The sequence below is a fragment of the Wyeomyia smithii genome, chromosome 2, assembly GCF_029784165.1.
Source record: "Wyeomyia smithii strain HCP4-BCI-WySm-NY-G18 chromosome 2, ASM2978416v1, whole genome shotgun sequence".
Classification (NCBI taxonomy): Eukaryota; Metazoa; Arthropoda; class Insecta; order Diptera; family Culicidae; genus Wyeomyia; species Wyeomyia smithii.
In genome coordinates this window covers 117,718,651-117,742,003 of record NC_073695.1, presented here as the reverse complement: position 1 = coordinate 117,742,003, position 23,353 = coordinate 117,718,651, and positions in this window count along the sequence as shown.

Sequence of the window (23,353 nt, the reverse complement as noted above, 5' to 3'; positions counted from 1 at the left end):
AAGGCAGTAATACTAATACTAATAACAATAGTAATAATAATAATAATAATAATAATAATAATAATAATAATAATAATAATAATAATAATAATAATAATAATAATAATAATAATAATAATAATAATAATAATAATAATAATAATAATAATAATAATAATAATAATAATAATAATAATAATAATAATAATAATAATAATAATAATAATAATAATAATAATAATAATAATAATAATAATAATAATAATAATAATAATAATAATAATAATAATAATAATAATAATAATAATAATAATAATAATAATAATAATAATAATAATAATAATAATAATAATAATAATAATAATAATAATAATAATAATAATAATAATAATAATAATAATAATAATAATAATAATAATAATAATAATAATAATAATAATAATAATAATAATAATAATAATAATAATAATAATAATAATAATAATAATAATAATAATAATAATAATAATAATAATAATAATAATAATAATAATAATAATAATAATAATAATAATAATAATAATAATAATAATAATAATAATAATAATAAATAATTAATAATAATAATAATAATAATAATAATAATAATAATAATAATAATAATAATAATAATAATAATAATAATAATAATAATAATAATAATAATAATAATAATAATAAATAATAATAATAATAATAATAATAATAATAATAATAATAATAATAATAATAATAATAATAATAATAATAATAATAATAATAATAATAATAATAATAATAATAATAATAATAATAATAATAATAATAATAATAATAATAATAATAATAATAATAATAATAATAATAATAATAATAATAATAATAATAATAATAATAATAATAATAATAATAATAATAATAATAATAATAATAATAATAATAATAATAATAATAATAATAATAATAATAATAATAATAATAATAATAATAATAATAATAATAATAATAATAATAATAATAATAATAATAATAATAATAATAATAATAATAATAATAATAATAATAATAATAATAATAATAATAATAATAATAATAATAATAATAATAATAATAATAATAATAATAATAATAATAATAATAATAATAATAATAATAATAATAATAATAATAATAATAATAATAATAATAATAATAATAATAATAATAATAATAATAATAATAATAATAATAATAATAATAATAATAATAATAATAATAATAATAATAATAATAATAATAATAATAATAATAATAATAATAATAATAATAATAATAATAATAATAATAATAATAATAATAATAATAATAATAATAATAATAATAATAATAATAATAATAATAATAATAATAATAATAATAATAATAATAATAATAATAATAATAATAATAATAATAATAATAATAATAATAATAATAATAATAATAATAATAATAATAATAATAATAATAATAATAATAATAATAATAATAATAATAATAATAATAATAATAATAATAATAATAATAATAATAATAATAATAATAATAATAATAATAATAATAATAATAATAATAATAATAATAATAATAATAATAATAATAATAATAATAATAATAATAATAATAATAATAATAATAATAATAATAATAATAATAATAATAATAATAATAATAATAATAATAATAATAATAATAATAATAATAATAATAATAATAATAATAATAATAATAATAATAATAATAATAATAATAATAATAATAATAATAATAATAATAATAATAATAATAATAATAATAATAATAATAATAATAATAATAATAATAATAATAATAATAATAATAATAATAATAATAATAATAATAATAATAATAATAATAATAATAATAATAATAATAATAATAATAATAATAATAATAATAATAATAATAATAATAATAATAATAATAATAATAATAATAATAATAATAATAATAATAATAATAATAATAATAATAATAATAATAATAATAATAATAATAATAATAATAATAATAATAATAATAATAATAATAATAATAATAATAATAATAATAATAATAATAATAATAATAATAATAATAATAATAATAATAATAATAATAATAATAATAATAATAATAATAATAATAATAATAATAATAATAATAATAATAATAATAATAATAATAATAATAATAATAATAATAATAATAATAATAATAATAATAATAATAATAATAATAATAATAATAATAATAATAATAATAATAATAATAATAATAATAATAATAATAATAATAATAATAATAATAATAATAATAATAATAATAATAATAATAATAATAATAATAATAATAATAATAATAATAATAATAATAATAATAATAATAATAATAATAATAATAATAATAATAATAATAATAATAATAATAATAATAATAATAATAATAATAATAATAATAATAATAATAATAATAATAATAATAATAATAATAATAATAATAATAATAATAATAATAATAATAATAATAATAATAATAATAATAATAATAATAATAATAATAATAATAATAATAATAATAATAATAATAATAATAATAATAATAATAATAATAATAATAATAATAATAATAATAATAATAATAATAATAATAATAATAATAATAATAATAATAATAATAATAATAATAATAATAATAATAATAATAATAATAATAATAATAATAATAATAATAATAATAATAATAATAATAATAATAATAATAATAATAATAATAATAATAATAATAATAATAATAATAATAATAATAATAATAATAATAATAATAATAATAATAATAATAATAATAATAATAATAATAATAATAATAATAATAATAATAATAATAATAATAATAATAATAATAATAATAATAATAATAATAATAATAATAATAATAATAATAATAATAATAATAATAATAATAATAATAATAATAATAATAATAATAATAATAATAATAATAATAATAATAATAATAATAATAATAATAATAATAATAATAATAATAATAATAATAATAATAATAATAATAATAATAATAATAATAATAATAATAATAATAATAATAATAATAATAATAATAATAATAATAATAATAATAATAATAATAATAATAATAATAATAATAATAATAATAATAATAATAATAATAATAATAATAATAATAATAATAATAATAATAATAATAATAATAATAATAATAATAATAATAATAATAATAATAATAATAATAATAATAATAATAATAATAATAATAATAATAATAATAATAATAATAATAATAATAATAATAATAATAATAATAATAATAATAATAATAATAATAATAATAATAATAATAATAATAATAATAATAATAATAATAATAATAATAATAATAATAATAATAATAATAATAATAATAATAATAATAATAATAATAATAATAATAATAATAATAATAATAATAATAATAATAATAATAATAATAATAATAATAATAATAATAATAATAATAATAATAATAATAATAATAATAATAATAATAATAATAATAATAATAATAATAATAATAATAATAATAATAATAATAATAATAATAATAATAATAATAATAATAATAATAATAATAATAATAATAATAATAATAATAATAATAATAATAATAATAATAATAATAATAATAATAATAATAATAATAATAATAATAATAATAATAATAATAATAATAATAATAATAATAATAATAATAATAATAATAATAATAATAATAATAATAATAATAATAATAATAATAATAATAATAATAATAATAATAATAATAATAATAATAATAATAATAATAATAATAATAATAATAATAATAATAATAATAATAATAATAATAATAATAATAATAATAATAATAATAATAATAATAATAATAATAATAATAATAATAATAATAATAATAATAATAATAATAATAATAATAATAATAATAATAATAATAATAATAATAATAATAATAATAATAATAATAATAATAATAATAATAATAATTATTATATTAATAATAATAATAATAATAATAATAATAATAATAATACTAATAATAATAATAGTAATAATAATTATAATAATAACAATAATAATAATACTATCAATAATAATGATAAAAATTCTAAAGTGAATACTTCACCGAACGTCTAAGTCACGACCTCACGGCTGATAGTAGGATTAATCGAGCGTCTCCGCAGAACAAACAATGACGATCCAGCTTCGTGTTGTGACACAGTGGCCGTATCCTACACGCGACCTTGTAGATGCCACTTGTAGTTGACTTCCACTCGCTCGATCGTATGGTGGTCCGTGCTGCTAGCGGGGTAACAGCGGTGCGGGAGAATTATTCTTGCTGATATATCAGCTGCGTATCGGATCACTGGCGGGGTAGCCTGCCCCTACCAGTGTGCAGAAGATGTTTCTGCCGATAAACTACCGGCTATTGCTATCGCGCAGCACAAGAACTAATCGATTAGAAAACACCCGTACGATAACTCGTGTATTGTTATTTTGCAAACTCAAACGGAGATGAACAATTTGCGTCTAATCGAGACGAAAGCAAAACAACGAATGAATTATAAAATTTTGCAACGGATATTTATTTAATTTTATCTTCGATATTCACTAAATAATCGTGACCGGATAGTATCGAAAGGGGTAACTTCCCAAATATACACATTCAGAGAAGAGTAAGAGCCTGCGGATGCTTGTGAATTTTTGGTTTATTTACTAAGATTCATTCAGAATCTCTTTTTACATTTCAAAATTGTTCGATGATATTTTATTATTCTAAGCTTTACTATAATAAACGTATATAAGCTGTATTCATTATACAGTGAATGTAGTTGTAGGCAAATAAAAAAAAAGTCAAGCAAAAAACAAAAATGTAATTGTTGATTGCGACGATTTTTTGTTGGAACTTGTTAATAATTTTGTTTAACATATCTTCTTATGTTTGCCAATTAATAAACCTTTGTAAGGGCTTCCATATTATTTTGAAAGTAAGATCCATATTATAGATTTGATTTTATCAGAGTTGAATAAGACAAAACCATTCATCAGATAACGTAAGTATTATTGGATTTGGTTTTTGAGGATATAGAATTAATTCTGTCTTTGACGCAGAAATTCTTGGTGCTTCTTCAACAAGCACGATATGCTTGTGCCTTTTCTAATAAATATTGTTTGCACAAAATATTACTACAGGCATAATATCGCCAAGTACAAACGATATTCTTTCGAGTGTTGTTAAATATGTTTCAAAAATTGATTTCCTGGGGAGGCTGAAAATAAAAATACGTATAGTCGTTGAGCAGACGCATTGATTCTGTCTGCAGACTCTGTATATTTTGTAACAAAAAATTCCCTAATTGCAGTGTTTAGGCGTCGTACACAAATTACGTAACGCTAAAAACCTCGATTTCAGACCCCCTCCCCCCTATGTAACGATAAGTAACGTTCGATATGACTCCCCCTCCTAAAATAACGTAACGCTGGACAACTTGTCCCCCCCTCCAAAATTGCAAAGAGCAAACATCACAGTTACGTAACGATCTCAACTACCCTACTCCCCCTTATGTAACAATAAGTAACGCTGACTTAACCCCCCTCCCCCCCCCCCCCCTTCATTCGTTACGTAATTTGTGTACAACGCCTTAGTCCCACGTCACCATTTCATGCAACTCTAGGGCTGTATACCTTGTAGTTTTTAACCCTATCCCCGCGGTGAGAAATCAGTTATTATACCGAATAATGACATTCAAACTCTTATTACTCAACAACCGCATGCATAATTGGCACAAACTATATTACATGTTGAAGATCAATCTGTTCTCTAACTGCTAAGAATATTGTCATCTAACGATTTCAAAAATAGTTGTTAAACTGTTATCAAAGTTTATATGTTAGGTGATGCCATATTGCATCACCCGCGGGGAATGGGTTAGGGTAACAAAACACCATCTTTTTTATGAGAAAACATTAAAATGCGATTCAAACTGTACTATTTATGAACATTGTAGCTTCCAAAATTTCATGTTTTACATTTAGTTAGACATATAAAGGCTGTATCTAGTAGAAAATTTTCTTAGAATTCAAATGAAACCAATCGCATTGCTCTATGCGGCATATACTTAAAGTTAGAGCCATTTTAACCCTCTCCTCGCGGAGAGACATCAGTTTTTCCTCTTACCTCTTACTACTCATCAACTAAAGGCACAATTGGCACAAACAGTATTTTATATGATTTATTTCATCTGATCTCTAACCATACTTAACAGCTTCATTATTCGAAATTTCAAGCATAGTTGTTAAACTGCAATCGAAATTTAGATGTCAGGGGGAATAGATAAGGAAAGGTATTCAAGAAACTCAAAAGTTTAACAACTTTGCGTAAATTGACGTACGGGCGTATGCGTTGAAGAATTTTTTTCATCAAATTTGGCCTTCTATCAGCTTCTGAAATATTCCCAACAAGAAACTAATCACTAATTGTGTATATATCACTGTTACAAACAAGTTACTAAAAGTTATTTCTATGACAATACTTGCTTGTGTGTAATCTCAACTACAAATATAAAATTATTGTGTAAATTTAAAATTATTGTAAAGCAGCAAGTAAATATTGAGTTTACCATCATTGACACGACGTAATTCTACAACATTAGCAGAACCACCCTTGTCCTCCCTAACTGTAACTGCTTCAATAATTACAACCTAAAAAAATACCCCGTTATGCACATCCTATTTCGACGACAAATAAAAGAGTAATCCTTTCAAAATTTGCGACATTTTATACTCGCTTCCGCTTGGATGGTTTACTCGAAACTCTTTCACTACACAGCAGGTATCTCCGTGTTCTGGTGATACGGTGCATCCTTTCCTTGATGCAGATGTTTTTTTTCTTCTCCGCGACTCTGTCGAACTGTGGGAATCTTATCCAGTTCGAAAGGATGCTGCACGGTACAAACAGGTAAGAGTGTGGGAAGATCTCCTATCCGGTAAAAAGCAGTAATCAAAATTGATAAATGTCCCATATAAAATTGATATAAAACTAGATTACGCTCTGTTCGCTGCAGTGGAGCGAAAAGGTGCCGACGAAAAAATAAGAAAAAAAAAAGAATCAGTTTCCAAAGAGAATCCGATGAGCATCCTTTCTCCAATATTACGTGCTTTCTTTCCTCTGATATAGATGTTCTCGATATAGCAACAGAGGACAGCTGAAAAGGCAATGAACTCAATTGTATTTAGCTACCACCGATGATGATGATGACGATGATGCTTCGCGAAGTCGACCTGTGATGGCATAAATAACACCCACCTACAAGTCAGCAGGCTTAAGTTTCATCACCGGCTTGGAAAGAAGTGAGATTCGGTCCGGATCATCTTCGAAAGGCTTTCTGTTGAGAAAGAAAATATTAGCATAAAGGAATATAGGTGCTGCCCCGGAATATCCTGGGAAAATTTCCAAGCAAGAGGCACTTAGAAATAAGTTTTGTTCTACCTTTTTTTTTCAACGTGTAAATCTCTTGAGGATAATGACGCCTTCGGCTTAGGATTAGCACTGCGGGACTCTTTGCCGTTGGGTCAGATGGCACGGGTAGAAACAAAGGTGATAATTAGGAATTTACGTTCTCTCGTCGGGGTAGTAGAACGAAGCTCTTCCTCTCTTCTTTGGAGATGTGTACACCCTTTTCACTCCGTCACGCCAAATTGTGAGGGGGAAATCCCTCGCCCATCCGTCTACCATGTTCGGCAGAAACATTTAGGAACCGCAAAATTTTGGATGAACATGTGGTTTCTTGAGCGTATTTAGCACCGCTTCAACACCCATCATAATTGCCCAGAAGTGTCAAAACTGTGTGTGTCTCAAAAAGTAAAAAAAAAGAAAAGAGGAAACCGAAAAGTCCTGTTACAAACTGCCATATGTGAGCAGCTAGCAGGAAAGTACACTGATGTCATATTGGATGGTTGATGGGCAGCAAGGAAATAGGAAAGAGTGTCGATGCGTTGCAGATTAGCTTGCAGGGGTAGTATCCTGGATTTGTTTTATCACGAAATGTACACATCGTTGCGAAGGTAGAAGCTGACTCACAGATTTTTCGAAAACCGACACGTCGGACAAGGACTGCCTCTTGTTTAATTGATGTCGTTGCATGTGCTTCAAGGGTGGTTATAAAAATTGCGTTATGTATTGTGCAATGCATTATACACAGTTTTTTTTTTATTGTTCATTAAAAACTAAATAAAAATCAAGATTATACCAGTCTTTTTTAACAAAATGTTTTTATGTAGGTACTTACACCTATTATTTTGATATTTTTTTTGTTACTAGTTGCGAGCAACAATTTTGCACTACCCTATGAATCCTTGATCCGTCACTATTTTCTTACGCATCTGTGTCTGATATTGGACGTTCGCAGGATTAGAGGCCGATGATGATCGACCACTACAGTAACAGGGCCGAAAAAACAGCAGATAGTATCGAAGGGTGCAAATTTGGAAATGTGTTTTTGGGTGTTTTCATTTGTTTTATGAGTCGGTTGTTTCCTTGTTGCCAACGTGGTTCGCTTCGGCTGCAACTCCCGTAGATGTATTGCAGTAGTTTTTTGTTTGCGGATGGTCCACAAATATCGACACATTGCTGCAATGATTGAAAACATAGAAAATAATAAATCAATCATGATGCTCTGATTGAGCGTAATGATAAAAGGTTGGCGGTTACAGTTTCGCACCCCTCCTGCCGATGGATATGTTTTTTTAGTGGTTGGTTCAACACTGACAACTGTTCAATTTTTATTCTACGATTATTCCACGACCTAACATTGTTCAATCCGATTCAAAGAATTGGGAAGCAGAAAAAAAATCATACATTTCACCGCTTCATCATCTTGTAGTGTAATAAATCGAGAGTGTTTATTTTGGCTACCGAATCTCGCAGCCTTCTCATTCCCACACAATCAATCTCGTTGAAACGAGGAGGCTTGTTTTGGGTTTGCCAGCCGGCATGGGGCTTGCAAGTTGTCCGCTGTTGCTCGTGGTCCATTGGTCATCATCGGTAACGGGGGCCACTGGGGAGGGGAAAAGCTCAATGAACCATCAGCCGGAGGCGAAGCTGAGGAAACCGGTAACAGGGGAGCTTGTACATACATCATCAGCTACCACCAGTTTGTGGTCAGACGGACAGACAGACTGGTAAAGAAAGAAGCAAATACATCAAAAATTGAATTTTTATTATGCTAAATATATCTTCAAATCGCACAAGTGTTGCTCGAGGTGCTGAGAAGAGCAAGAAAGGTACGGCTCTTTAAAGTGATCATTCCGGCCAGCATAGTAGAAGAAGGGGAGGAGACAGGATCCCTACTTAGCCAGTATTAAGTATTAAGAATGACATGTGATGGATTGTTAGTTATTTATTTTGATTAAAGGTTTGGTTTTCACAGGTCTTTTTGTATGTGGTGGGCCACGCTGGAAGCTTTCAGAGGCGGTGGGCAGTGTGTCGGTTGCGTAGTTTGGAGTGCATATTTGAAGAATGGCTTGAAAGGGGTCTCACGGGATGTTGGCTGATGGGGATTTGGGAGCCAGAAGTGTTTTGTTCGGCTGCGATCTGTCTGCGGGCATGAATCGGATGCCTTTTGGGTTGGATGGAGATCTAGCCGTTGTGATATGCGTTTCGCTTTCTTTAAATTGATTTATTTCAAAAAGGAATGAAATTTGTTTCAGCTGGATTGAGTTGATCGCTAACATGTAACTGGTTCAAATTAAATAACGGTAGTGTTTGTTCCATCATAGAAAAAATGTGCTCTCGGGTGATATAGTTTCATTTATTTTCTTTGGACCGTATTTCATATGGAATGTGACAACGGAGTTTACACAGCATGTGATAAACTGAAATGCGGAATGACTAGAAACGGAAGCCAACAGTTCCACAGCAAATGGTAAATCGTCTCAATTAGTTTTGGCGAGATGTTCTTTCCAAAAAATGGAACGATTAAAACATTTTAATGTAACATTTTTATGTAAACAATTACATTTGCTAAATAAAAATGCTACAAAAAGTTAACGGTAGTAACTCAATTTTGACAATTGTGCGGTTAGATCGGTGTTGATTGAATGTGTAAAACAAACCAAAGACTAAGTGGTAACAACTGTCGAAACTGGACCTTTCTGCTTATTAAATTTTGTAGCCAATTACCCCATTCGGTTCTCAATTACCTATTTGGTCATTTTTCCGACAGTTTCTGGAAATTGGCTGGGGATTTGATTTACCTTTCATTGAGTTAAATTTGAATTCTGGATAATTCCGGGCAAGATAAGTTGTGGCTCAAGTGAAAAACTTAGGATATTCGAAGCATGTGACCAAAGTTGTTGTAACCAGTAATTTCGTCCTGTCAGAAAAAATATACACCGTAAGACGGAAAAAAATTTGAAAAAAAAAAAACTAAAATCCATTTATATAAAAGACAAGTTATGTATGCAATGCATACAGTATGTTTCAGTATATCTCTTAAACGCCATTAACCGATTTCCACCAAACTAGATATAAAGAAACTGGGGGCAATATGCCCACGTTAAGAAGAAGCTGTCATTACGTGCCCGATAATGCAATAATATAATTCAAAAAAACACTTAAAATTGAAATTTAAATAGATTTTCACAGTTTTTCCTAAATGCTTAAAAATCTACAAAATATGCCAATATCGTGAAATTTGAAAAGGTCTTTGAAATATTGTTTTCAATTCCGTTAGGGATGATATGCACTTATATGTCAGAGTTCGCCGCAACACAGCGCATGCGCAAATGGACAATTGTTTTCCAGCGTATGCTCAAATTTGTTGTCATGCGCAGTGCGACAAGATCGACATTCACTCTTAGTAGTGGCACGGTCAATTGATATTAAATTGATGATAAAAAACAATATTCAGCTTGTTTTATTCGCCTCAATATTAAAATTGTTTTCGCACAGTTTCAACGTAAACTCGACATAAAATCTAATGGAACTAGAAAACGTTTATGGATATACGATAACAAATATTGTAGTTATTTTGGTTGCACTGCAAGCGCTTTGTTTATCTTTGCATGATGCATTTTGACACGCCCCGGATAATTTTATAAAAATCGTTCGAACAACTTAAATAATAATAAAAAAAGTAATTTTACGTTGGCTGCTGAATACTATGAACTTTGTTCATAGGAAAAGCACTGTATAGATACGTAGTATAGTTATTAGGTGGCGTAATGTCTTACGGAATGGGTTGAACAAAATGTAAGAAATAAGCCTGAAATGTATTTCCAAATGTATTTTTCAATTTCTGTAGGATTTATGCAGAATAGGAAGGTAAGAAGTGATTGGCTCCTGAATTATTTTACAAAGGTATGTATTTCGTGTAATATTGAAATGGCTCGTTTTGCCCCGGCTGGGCATTTAGTACACAATTCCTAGGGTGGTTTACCGGTAAAACAAAAACCGGTAAAACCGGTAAAACCGATATTTTTTTCAATACCGAAATACCGGTATTGAAGAGGCGAAAAAACCGGTATTTTCGGTATTTTTTTTTAAATTCAAAAAAAATTTGTCACAATATTCATAAATCATTGTAAAGCTAATGAATGCTACCTATTTAGGAAGGCTTTACAAATCACATGACGGTGTATATAATAAATACATTTAGACAGAAGCAACATTGAAAATTAATTTGTTTTCACCTATTCATCAATTTTATGTTTCCTTCTTGTTTGTTCTGCTTGGAATTAGACGATGAGTTTGTGTGTATTGTTAATATGTTAAAAAACTTCATATCAATCAAACAGAACTTTTATTTTCTAATTGAACAGCTAATCTCTTTATACACTCACACATACAGAGACAACTCGTGGGTTTTGAACCTACCAGCTCAACTACAATATCTGAACATCATAGTTTGGGGCAGTAATCACAATCATGTCTGCGAAAAAACGCAAGTCATTATTCGTTTTGTGCTATTTAAAAGTAAAACTAAAACATGGACAAATTGCTCTGGCATAAAGGTTTGATTGCGAAATTTCAAACTTTTAATTTTCCAATTTTCCTAATCAAAATTGTGAAAAATTATCTTACTGGTCGAACTCTGCAGGTTTTCTATCAGAATTCAAAATCTGATAGATTTCCTGTCAGAGCAGGTGTGCCTCAAGGTTCAGTCTTGGGTCCAGTCCTGTACAACATATTCACTTCAGATCTTTCTGATTTGCCTCCAGGATGCACAAAGTCATTGTTCAGCGATGACACAAGCATTTCCGCAAAAGGAAAAAGTCTTCGTGTCATATGCAGTCGATTGCAGAAAAGTTTAGATATTTTTTCTTCCTACTTGCAAAAGAGGAAAATCTCTCCCAATGCTTCTAAAACTCAAATGATAATTTTTCCGCATAAGCCTGGGGCTTCTTTCCTCAAGCCAAACAATTATCACGTTGTCAAGATGAATGGGGTTATTTTAAGTTGGTCTGACAAGGTTAAGTACTTGGGACTAATTTATGATAAAAAACTTATTTTCAAAGAGCACATTGAGAGTATACAAGCCAAGTGCATCAAATATACGAGATGTTTATATCCTCTCATTAACAGGAATTCTAAACTTTGTTTAAAGAACAAACTTTTGATTTACAAACAAATTTTTAGACCAGCAATGCTTTATGATGTACCGATCTGGTCAAGTTGCTGTTCAACAAGGAAGAAAACGCTCCAAAGGATTCAGAATAAAATTCTGAAAATGATTTTGAAGCGTCCTCCTTGGTTTGGTACACTCAAATTACATAGACTTACTAGTGTTGAACCATTAGAAGCTATGTCAAATAAAATTATTAACAATTTTCGACAAAAATCGTGGCAAAACTCAATTGCTACGATAAGCTCTCTTTATAGCCAACAAGTTAGCAATTAAGTTAGTTGTAAGTTTACTTCCCCTTTTCTGACAAGTAGGTTTAAATCCCTACGAATGATAAGTCCTAATTGCGAAAGCAAACAAATCCTAACAAATAAAATTACAAATTTCTAACAGTGTTGAGAAGTCACAATTTGTGATTGGACACACATACTCATTATTTACTAATATTTATCATAAATACTTAAGCTACTAACAAATCCCCCCCGTAAAAAAAAATCATAAATACTTAAGCTAGTAACAAATCCCCCCTTAATAAAAAAATGAACAAATTGCTCCTGATACAAAGTGTTTATAGGATGAAATAATCAATCAATAAAGAATTTCATCCTAAAAATTACTGCTCCTTATTTTGAAAAAGTGAAATTTAAATAGCTGCAGCATGGTCAAAGCTTCGTCGCCCAGACCGCAGCGGGTTTTATTAGCAATAATTCTAGCTGAGAAACTCAAGTTCAACTGGTTCAACTGAATTTGGACGAACTGCCTTAAGAGCATCGAACACAATAGAGAAGTATCTATCTTCGACTCCTTCGGATTCGTAAAATGTAAATTCTTGTCTGATCGTCATTTAACTTTCTTCTTCATTCATTTACTTTGCTTAACAGTTTCAAATATAGTTTCTCTAAGAATTTTAAAGTTATTCAATAATTTAAAACTAGTTATGCGATGTGAAAGAAAATTGAAATAAAAATCTGCATGTTTTTTGTTAATATGAGTTTAGAACTTAGCGGAGGCCTAGCGTGGTTGGTAACGTCTCCGCCAACGACGCTCGACGCCTTGGTTCGAATCCCACCGCTGACATAGGTGTCGATGGTTGTGGGGTGGCGTGATCCACTCACAACCAACCCAACTGGTCTAGATTCAAACCTAGCCGACACCGGGAGATTTTCTGAGGCGAAAAATCTCTGGGATCACGCCTTCCATCGCATGAGGAAGTAAAGCCGTTGGCGCCGGTCCGTTAATCAACGGGTCGTGAGTTAGGGTCCTGGGTGGAGTCGCCTGCCCAGGCGTCGGTGATTGGCACGACAACAGTGGCGGAACTAGACCGACGGTAAATAAGCGAGAAAAAAAAAATGAGTTTAGAACTTATGTTCTTCGTAATCATATCATTGAATCCTTTCATTGAAGTTTTTCAAACACTGTTAAATTTATCCAGTGGTGTATGTGGATCGTATACCACAAGAGATCAAAACAATGGTCGCAGTGGCCCAAATCTTAAAAAGAAATCAGAACCGTACTGAAGCATAGGTACTCATAAATGCAAAAACATAATTATACAGCGACACGTCCATAGATGCAACCTGGGATGCTAGGTAAAAAATAAATTTCAAATCCAAATTTATGTATATATTTAATGGTTTTTCAGTTTTATTTTTAAATAGTACAGAGAGAATGACGTGCGTTTATTCCGCGAACATGATTGCCATTGCTTCCCCAAACTATGATTTTCAGAATTTTGTAGTTGAACAAGTAGGTTCAAAGACCCCGAGTCGCCCCTGGTTTGTATTATTCCGAAAAAAATAAGAATACCGGTTTTTATTTTTATGAATACCGAAATACCGGTTTTTCGAAAAGTCGGTAATACCGACCACCCTAACAATTCCCCTATCAGTTCCTTTCACAAAGGAGGTGCTCATAGACGTATTGGAAATGAATTAGGCAGCCGCCCTGTCCAAATCACTAAGTAGGTCATGCATTAGGGAAGTATACTGACGGAACTCGCTGATTTTCATGTTCTCGGTCGTGTCTGCTCGGTACAATTTTGAAATCCAAGGAACAACTTTTGGTTTCTTGGAGCAGTATAAAACTGTGAAACACGTTCGCAAATGCCTCCAGTGTTGGTTTCGATCACATCAATTGGGATTTTGTTTGGAAACTGTGCTATTCAGCCATCGATCGTATTGTTCTCTTACGAAGACCAATAAGAAAACTCTCTTGGTCTAATCCTCGCCTTCGTTATCTCAAGAAGCAGCGTTCTTCGGCTTTGCGGAATTACTGTAGTGCACGATGCCTGGTTTCCAAGCAGCGATCCAACCGAATCGGTAATCTCTATAGGAAATATAGGGTTATGTTTCTTGGCGATTATCATTGCAGGATACTGTTTAGTAAATGCACTCTAATTGCTTGTAGTTCCCAACGCAATTTTCATGACCATACTGCTTTCTATTCTCTGGTTGATACTACTCTAAGTGGCCTAGAATTATCTTTCACTGTTGGCCCGTATGGAATTTCTTCGTGTGTTCTGAAACGATGTATTATAATTTATCTCTTCGTGTGTTTTCATCTTCGCTAGCTGCAAACAACACATTCCGTCGGATCAATATTATCCGAAACTATCGATATCTACCAATTTAGTCGAATTTTTTTTCGATTTTTTTTTGTGAAAAATGAGTAACGGTGTAGTATACACTAGGGTGGCAATGACTGTATGGAAAAAAATTGATCATCGAATATCAATTCCATATTGAGCCTTCGGAATTTTTGGTCCAAATTATTTTTTCGGGATAACACCAGATCTTGGCGTTTTATGCATTTTTAAAACATTTAACTCGAAAAAAATAAATCAATTTTCAATTTTCAATTTCATGTACTCCTCCTTTGGTAGATTTTCGAGGGTCGAAAAATCACAACTTTGAGCGCTTTGAGGCACCTCTGAATCATGTCCGAATGAGTTGAAATTTTGCATAGATGATTTTTTTTTGGGCCAATAAACAAAATGCACATGGTTGGTTTTAGAAATTTGATATGACCCTTTTCGCTTCCACCTTAGTACACACTGATCTGAAAGCGACATTTGATCGATTGATCGAGTAGACCACAGAATACTATTAGATAAACTTGAAAAACTGGGAGTGTCATTTTGGCTTGTGCAATGGTTTGCATCCTGTTTGATGAATCAAACAGGGTGTGTGTGTGTGAAGATAGGGACTAAGTTTTCAGCACAGTTTACAAATTTCTCTGGAGTACCGCAAGGTAGCAATCTTGGACCGCTACTCTTTATTATAATCTTCAACGATATTTTTACTACTACTTCCGGATAGCCGATGCCGTAGATTGTGCGCCGATGTCGTGAAACTTTTTTTACGCTCTGAGATTCCTTCCCTTGTGAAACCTTACATATCTGCCAGCCTATGCTGAACGCTGTCGGATCTTAGGAATGCAAACCCTAGAACAAAGACGTTTGAGGCTCAATCTTCATTCATAAGTAGAGTGCTTCTAGATGAAATTGATGCCTCCGAAAACTCTCGACCACCTGGATATTCATATGCCCCGAACGATCCCTCAGACCCAGGTCCCAGCTGAGCCTGCCCCAATGCAATGTACACTATAGCCAGTTCGAGCCAATACGCTTCATGTCGGCCAGCTTTAATACGGTTGCAGATTCATTTGACTACAATGTTACTGGAACAGCTTTTGAAAACAGACTACGTTTTTGTAAATAGACTTCTGTAACAAATACCTTGAACAAATGAATTTTTAATAAGTTACACAGTTATTAAAAATTAAAAATGGTGACTTCCGCTTTCAGAAAATCTATGAAAAACGATCATGTACCCTGCCCATGACGTTCAGGGACCAATTAGACCAAAAGAATAGTAGTTCGGCGCCTTCACATATCTCCCTCTCATTACAGGTTGCGTTGTAGTAGAAATATTAGCATTCATATTCAAAAATATATTCGAGAAAGAGAGAATAGGGGAGAACTATGAAAATGATAAAGTATTTTCCTGCTATCATTAGCAATACCGCTTACCGTGCAACGCCCGCGCTGTTCAAATTGACCGTTGCGTAGTTCAGTCATTTGTCAATTCTAGAACAACACTCCAATTGTTGTTTATGTCATTGGAAATCAACATTATGAATTTCGTTTAGCGGCAAATCCGTAGAGTTTTGTCTTCTCTAAAAAAATCTAGCTTAACTGGATTTCGTGCTGTAGAGTCACAAAGTGGTTAAAGTTTCACTTTTATTACCGATGATAAAACGCACAGAATTTACGGTCGAAATAGATTTTTTAAACCCTCGACAATGGACCACTCTAATTAAAAATCAAATTTAAGATACCAAATAATTAAAAAATTTAAATGATTCACCAAACCACATGTATATCATTTATTTTGAACCAATAAACAAAATAAACGGTTTACAAAATATAATATAGACCAAAAACCACTATACACTATGAAATTTTCAAATAAATCTTTCCACCAATTGTAAATGTCATGAAAAATAATACTTGGAATGTGTAGAAAATATTTTGGAAGTACCTTACGACGATTTTGAAATTTTGACCAGAGATTCTGGTCGTCATAACGAATCGAATGGGGTACTCAGATCGTTTGGTGCAGTTTTTTAAAGTAATGGTCTGTGGGAGCACCGTGATATATTTATTGAAAATGTTTCGTAGAATCCTCTCTGGAATAATTACCAATGCAAAATTTGATAAAGCCTAACGTCTGATGAAGCGTTTGGATTTTACAGGGTGCAAAAGAAATAAAATGCAAAAATTGATGATACTTCTTTGAATCCCATTTTTAATTTTAAGAAATCCCATTATTATTTTAAGAAATAATATCAAAATGCTTGATATCAGTTATCTTTATTAGGTTTTTCCGAACAAATGTACACGATGTGTCCTTCATTTTTGTATCCAAATTATATTTAAAAAGGTTCCGTTGTTCGTAGTACTTTTTTCATCAAATATGAATGATATGTGATATGATGATAAATGATTATTTTTCCTAATGAGGGGTTTATGCGATATTTTCAACGCAAAATTGTGTTCGACCTTGAAACGTTTTTGTAAGAAAAACCTTTTTATTCGATAGTGTCATTTTGAAATTTCTTTCGAAACAGTTCACGCAAATTATCTTTCTGCTGAACTTCAAGAAATCTGAGAGGAACGTTTTTTGAAATCACTTCTTATTTTTTGAATCATTTTTTTCAGCGTAAAATCATAAATTCAATTTTTTTTTGTATTTTGCAACGAAAACTCAGACGATTTTCTAAAAGTTATCTCCTGACAACTTTTCTCTATCTCTTGTCGTTAACCTGTCAAAAACTTACTTTTTTACTTTAATAGTTTTACTTCAGATATTTTTTCAAAAAATAAAGAGTGCAAATTGCTTAGTTTAGTAAGGCCTATAAACACTGGGGTGGGGAATTGTTATATGGAAAGAACGAAACTTGATAGCAGAAAACCAGAACCATGTTTTTTTGTTCTATTTGCAACCCCAAACAATTATTAAGTATTATTGAGCTCTCTAAAAAAGTAAATGCAAAAAAAGTAGGTTTTCTCATAAAAATTTGCATACAAACTTGAAATGCGATGCGCTAAGCGGAGACAAAACCAATCGACTTCCGGTAGGTTTAGAGTTGTTCGGGGCCCCAAAAGGAACCAAAAAAACTTGGTTCTGTAAAATCGATCACTTTGCCTAGGGTTACCATTTGGTCGGGGTTAAAAATCAGGACAACTTTTTCCGGTACAAATTTGATATGAGGTGTTTTCTTTTTTTGAGGTATCATTAAATAAAACACGTAATTTGAGATTTACACTTCAAAATACGCCACTCATTTATTTATTTCAAGTATTTCTCGGACGATACAATTTTGCAACTTTGATTCATTAGGCGTTAGTAGATACCTGAAAAATGCAGTAACGTAAACTGTTCAAAATCGGGTCCTGAAGTTTCACACGGTTTTTTGATTTTTATAGATCAGTAGAAAGAGCGCAATTTTCTGAACAGAACGTGATTTTCAAGAAATGTTTTTCGTTGTCCTTCGATTTTTAAATGAAGAATAACAAACAGCTCGAAATGCCTTAAATGTCAATTCTCCCATATACCGTACGTGTGCGAAATGTCATTTAAGACATTTCGAGCAGTTTTTTATTCTTCATTTTAAATACGGAGGAAAACGATAAATATTTTTTTAAAAATCACGTTTTTCTCAGAAAACGCGGCTTTTTCAAATGAAAAATAAAAACTGATATCCAGCTTTTTACGCGCCATAATGGCGGACGCTAAAATGCACAGTTCGTATTAAATCATCCACCCTTTTGACAACTCTGCTCATGTCAATTTGAAGTCTTCACGTATTTTATAAAAAGAGAAATAAATCTGGTAAGATTTGAAATCCCTAAAACTGACGTAAGCAGAGAGGTTCGCATATTACGAACACGCATCATAGCGACCGCCATTATGGTGCGAAAAAAGCTGGATAGCTTTAGGACCCAAAAGTCAGATAGTTGAGGGTTGCAAGAACTAGACAATTTTTCTCGACAAAATTCAACCAAAGAAAAAAATCGTTCAAAATGAGTGCGTTCCGTTCCGGAGTCAAAGTCAACATTTCTGAACATCCGGCATCATACAGAAAAATCAGGAAAAATGCTTAAATATGAAAAATAAATCAAGACGCTCCAAACGGATCACAAAATCAGGACATGTCCTGCTAAATCAGGACAGATGGTATCCCTAACTTTGCCCCACTCTAATAAACACATACACACACACAAAGTTTCATTGGATTCTGGAAGAGTGCTGCCAGCCGCTCAGTCGAATTGGCGCGGTATGCGTCTATTATAATGTTTTTAACTAATTTAGCCTTATGACTGTTTTAATAACGAGTAATTGGGAAATTTTCGTTTTTTCTTAAAGCAGTAAATGCATATGAGAATAAAAAAACGATTCAATTGCGAGTATGATAATATTCGAAATTCGAGTCCTCAACTCATTTTTGATTGCACCATCGCAGAATATTTGGCTCTTGAGTTTACCATTATGTTCCGTTATTGTTATTGCCAATTTCCGTCGCACTGTTTATATTAGCCTAATAAATAGTACCGCTCTTTAGTTTTAGTATTTTTTTAATCGGTCAGTTATCTATTACTTGATTCTTACCGTGTGTTTGATAAAATGTTTAGTTTTCAAGTTATGATTGTAAAGATTTATTCGTTTTTTTACAACTGCTTTTTGATAAGTTGATCCAGAGATGTAACAAACATGATGAATGAAAAATACAATCTTGAGAATTATTCGGCATTTTATTTCACCACCAATTATCATAATTTTGTGTATCCACAAATGCCAACGAGAAGAGATCAACAAGTAATCCGATTTATCTATTTGATAGAAAGCATGTGATAGCTTAATCGAATTTTTAAAAGTAAATCATTCCTAGGCTGTCTTACCATGTACGAATACCAGAAACTGGAAAATAAGTGCTATGTAACTGATAATTTTTGCTTTGAAATTTACTAAAAATTTTCGAGAACTCTATGCTTGCGTATTTTGCAAGTAACATTGTGTTTCCATTCAAACCAAGTTTGTAGCGAAATGTTGCTCAAGCTTACAGTGTTGCAAAGTGACATTAAACTAACTGAAAACGACACGAAAAGAAAGATTAAAATGGAACAAACTGCCAAGAAAGGGAAAGATGCGTTTTACGTGACATATCGAAGTTCACGCATCGCACCCGAGTTTATTCAATTCATCGTGGCTCGTCTGTTCGTTTTTTTTTCACCACCCGCCTCAGCTCCAACCCGCATAACCAGTAGGTAGCACCACACAGCCGGAGTAGGCAGTAAGACGTGGCACAAAAATGACAAAAAAAAGCTGAACTCCATTCAACTCGAAAACCCGAGGCTTACGTGTTTAGAACGCTTTTATGGGACATTGTGTCGGGGCCTTTATGGTCACGAGGCCGGCCGGTGATAAATTTTCGAAGCGATAGAACTTGTTCTACACCACCCTTCTACAGTCCTTTCTCCACGGTTTGAAGAAGCCCTAAATACTTCGGGCACCATCGTCTGAGGCCATCGGAATCCATCGCCGTTCCCGGTCATAAATATCCGAGCTTTTATCAGTGAAAGTTTGACCTCTTTCGTAGTGCGGAGTGTCTGGGACACGTGGGATGACGATTCTACCTTCCTACTTCTCTTCCGTAGCACCCAAATCTTTCTTAAACGTGAACCGCTGGTCTCCACACTGATTAAAATATTTTTCCCCCTTTTGTGCACTCCACCAGTTTTGTAGTTTGAGCTGGATCTGTTTAGATTCTTTATTGTTTTTGCTTTGTCAAAGCGGGTATTCGTAGTTGGCAGTCTATTGATATTAGTTATCGATAATGACGTTTGCTCTTATACCATTCATCTCTTAGGAATACTAGTTTTTGTAACCGTTATTATTTTGGCAATTCCGAACGCGTTAAACAATTATATACTGTTTCAATCCAATTATGTTACTTATAATCTGTGAAATTATGAATATAAACATTAAATTACAATCAATTTTGGTAAACCTGAACTCACATTAAACTTGCTGGGGATAGGTGTGAGAAAATGTAGTAAAATGTGTCATGCATCACACTATACTATCTTTTTGTTTGTTGTTGTCTATTTTCAGACAGGAAGATCCTAGTAGCAGATCGATCAGGTCACGACCCGAGCAGTATGCAACAATGCACAAAGTATTCAACCTGAGGGCTTGAATGCAGTTATCCTGAGCAGCGAGAAACTAATGCACAATCAGTTGCTCATCTAGGTTGAATGAACCGCGCTTCTATTGTGAATCGTCTGCTGCAGTTGACATTTTTTCTTCCCTCACTGATGATGACGGTATGCTATTTCGGGCTGCCGCGGAATATTCTTTTGAAGTTTTCTGTTTTTTTTTGTTACCTAAGAAATGGCAGTTCCTCCTCTCGCGTCATTGCAGGTTATCGTACGAGGTGACACGTGAAGCCGTCCGATGCATATTGAGATCGAGATGTTTTGTTACACATATGTGCCAACGGAGCCACCTCATAGTTCCAGTTGGTAGCTGCTGTTTCGACATGGATTCGTTCCCAGTGCTGGAGGACAATTGAGTCTTTAGCCTATCATATTTTCTATGCATTTTGTGACACTTAATCATTCTTTCGATGCTGACGGTGGCCAGTTACTAACAGAAAGGATTGCATGTTTAAAAAATTTGGATGCTCCGACGCATTTGTGAAGATAATTATTCGAGGAAATTTGGATTTTGTTAACTTTTATTCAAAAAGTGTCTACTTTTGTGTCGGGTTGAATTTCTTAATCAAGTAGGTAAGTGTTGTAAATTATGAATTAGGTACATTGCCTTAAAATGACAAAATACAGAATATCATGCAGTGAGTTTACCGACAATAACAGGTTTCAATAAGATCCGGTTGAAAACACATGAAACATTTGAGTTATATGCATTACCTAGTTACATAGAATAAAGATCATTTATAATTTTAGAAACGTGAAGCGTGTCAACAAACCCGGTGTTAATAAATGACATTTTGATTAAGAGTATTTAAAATTTACATCATTTGATCATTTGGTCCCCGTGGTTTTGTGGTTAGCGATGTCGGTCTGCTAGCTCTCCCACACACGGTTGTGATGTCGGGATCGATTCCCGATCAGGTCGAAGATCTTTTCGAGCTGGAAATTTTTTCGACTCAGCACTGGGGCACGGTGTATCGTTGTACTTATCCTACAACATGCAAAATGTGCCAAAAACAATATCGATAACGAATTCTCTCAACTAATATCGAGATCGCTATTACCCCTCCAGGCTAGCGCGCGATATTGTTTATCATTTGGCCAGAAGCTAGAGCATATCGAAGTATCAACTTGTCAGCTAGTAACATGATATATAATTTGTTACCCGAAAGAAAGAGCTAAATGGATTGAGAAAAGATGGAAGATTGCATTCATCAACTGTTTTTGTAACGGTTTAATTATATTTGTCATACTTCGTACAAATTGCGAATCCAAAATCTTGGAATCGGCAGCACAGAGATGAAAAAGAACAACCAATACTGAACCTATAATTGGTATGTTCTACCCTACAATTATAATGTTACGCCTAGTGGAATGACTAGGTGTGCTGTTTGTGGAACGATAACCCTTTGAAGGCATTTCCGGCTGCTGAAATATCCTTTCCGTCACGGATCCTTTCTTGTACACCTATTTTGCTAAAAATTTTGCGTGCAATGTGCAATGTTGTAAAAAAAACAGAACCCAATACTGGTTAACGGGAAACTTGACACTATAGTTTGGTACCATGGATTCGCGAAAAGGGCAATTACTGCTTGGTGTATGAGAAGGAATACTTTGTGACCATCTAGAATAATTGTTTATCACACACATTTGGCTACTGCTGAGCTGCTTTCTCATGTAGGTATGTTTTTTTAGAAATTAAAAAATCTGCAAACAATAACACGAAGAGGAGTAAGATCATTTTTTAAGTATGTTGTAATGAAACTTTCTTTTATTATTATGTGTAGTTATATACAAAAATACGTTACATTCTATATGTAAATAAAAACTTTTTTGTGTTCAAAACTTTGCTTTCAATTTTTTTCTTCAATTTTCTTTCGATATTC